This window comes from Rutidosis leptorrhynchoides, chromosome 10 (assembly GCF_046630445.1).
Source record: "Rutidosis leptorrhynchoides isolate AG116_Rl617_1_P2 chromosome 10, CSIRO_AGI_Rlap_v1, whole genome shotgun sequence".
NCBI classification, from domain to species: domain Eukaryota; kingdom Viridiplantae; phylum Streptophyta; class Magnoliopsida; order Asterales; family Asteraceae; genus Rutidosis; species Rutidosis leptorrhynchoides.
The window spans coordinates 17,236,128-17,238,714 of NC_092342.1; positions in this window are offsets into that span (position 1 = coordinate 17,236,128).

The following is a 2,587-nucleotide window of genomic DNA, read 5'->3' on the forward strand; positions in this document are numbered from 1 at the left end:
AGAGAAATGGTACTTAGAGAAGCTCATAAAACCAGATACTCAATACATCCTGGGACGGGGAAGATGTACAAGGATCTCAAGAAACATTTTTGGTGGCCGGGTATGAAAGCCGATGTTGCTAAATACGTAGGAGAATGTTTTACGTGTTTTAAGGTCAAAGCTGAGCATCAGAAACCATCAGGTCTACTTCAACAACCCGAAATCCCGGAATGGAAATGGGAAAACATTACCATGGATTTCATCACTAAACTGCCAAGGACTGCACGTGGTTTTGATACTATTTGGGTAATAGTTGATCGTCTCACCAAATCAGCACACTTCCTGCCAATAAGAGAAGATGACAAGATGGAGAAGTTAGCACGACTGTATTTGAAGAAAGTCGTCTCCAGACATGGAATACCAATCTCTATTATCTCTGATAGGGATGGTAGATTTATTTCAAGATTCTGGCAGACATTACAGCATGCATTAGGAACTCGTCTAGACATGAGTACTGCCTATCATCCACAAACTGATGGGCAGAGCGAAAGGACGATACAAACGCTTGAAGACATGCTACGAGCATGTGTTATTGATTTCGGAAACAGTTGGGATCGACATCTACCGTTAGCAGAATTTTCCTACAACAACAGCTACCATTCAAGCATTGAGATGGCGCCGTTTGAAGCACTTTATGGTAGAAAGTGCAGGTCTTCGATTTGTTGGAGTGAAGTGGGGGATAGACAGATTACGGGTCCGGAGATTATACAAGAAACTACCGAGAAGATCATCCAAATTCAACAACGGTTGAAAACCGCCCAAAGTCGACAAAAGAGCTACGCTGACATTAAAAGAAAAGATATAGAATTTGAAATTGGAGAGATGGTCATGCTTAAAGTTGCACCTTGGAAAGGCGTTGTTCGATTTGGTAAACGAGGGAAATTAAATCCAAGGTATATTGGACCATTCAAGATTATTGATCGTGTCGGACCAGTAGCTTACAGACTTGAGTTACCTCAACAACTCGAGGCTGTACATAACACTTTCCACGTCTCGAATTTGAAGAAATGTTTTGCTAAAGAAGATCTTACTATTCCGTTAGATGAAATCCAAATCAACGAAAAACTTCAATTCATCGAAGAACCCATCGAAATAATGGATCGTGAGGTTAAAAGACTTAAGCAAAACAAGATACCAATTGTTAAGGTTCGATGGAATGCTCGTAGAGGACCCGAGTTCACCTGGGAGCGTGAAGATCAGATGAAGAAGAAATACCCGCATCTATTTCCAGAAGATTCGTCAACACCTTCAACAGCTTAAAATTTCGGGACGAAATTTATTTAACGGGTAGGTACTGTAGTGACCCGAACTTTTCCATGTTTATATATATTAATTGAGATTGATATTTACATGATTAAATGTTTCCAACATGTTAAGCAATCAAACTTATTAAGACTTGATTAATTGAAATATGTTTCATCTAGACAATTGACCACCCAAGTTGACCGGTGATTCACGAACGTTAAAACTTGTAAAAACTATACAATGACATATATATGGTTATATATATAGTTAACATGTTTTTATTATAAGTATGTATCTCATTAGGTATTTTAACAATGAGTTATATACATAAAAATGAGACTATTAATTTAAGAAACTCGAAAACGATATATATAACGATTATCGTTATAACAACGTTTTACTAGGTACATATGAATCATATTAAGATATTGATACACTTGGTTAATTATGTTAAATGATAATTAAATATATTATTAAGTGTATTAACAATGAAATACATATGTAAAAATAAGACTACTAACTTAATGATTTCGAAACGAGACATATATGTAACGATTATCGTTGTAACGACATTTAACTGTATATACATCATACTGAGATATATTATATATCATAATATCATGATAATATAACAATTTAACATCTCATTTGTTATAATAAACAATGGGTTAACAACATTCAACAAGATCATTAACCTAAAGGTTTCAAAACAACATTTACATGTAACGACTAACGATGACTTAACGACTCAGTTAAAATGTATATACATGTAGTGTTTTAATATGTATTCATACACTTTTGAAAGACTTCAAGACACTTATCAAAATACTTCTACTTAAAAAAATGCTTACAATTACATCCTCGTTCAGTTTCATCAACAATTCTACTCGTATGCACCCGTATTCGTACTCGTACAATACACAGCTTTTAGATGTATGTATTATTGGTATATACACTCTAATGATCAGCTCTTAGCAGCCCATGTGAGTCACCTAACACATGTGGGAACCATCATTTGGCAACTAGCATGAAATATCTCATAAAATTACAAAAATATGAGTAATCATTCATGACTTATTTACATGAAAACAAAATTACATATCCTTTATATCTAATCCATACACCAACGACCAAAAACACCTACAAACACTTTCATTCTTCAATTTTCTTCATCTAATTGATCTCTCTCAAGTTCATCTAATTGCTAGCTCACTTCCAATCTTGTAAGGTGATCATCCAACCTCAAGAAATCTTTGTTTCTTACAGTAGGTTATCATTCTAATACAAGGTAATAATCATATTC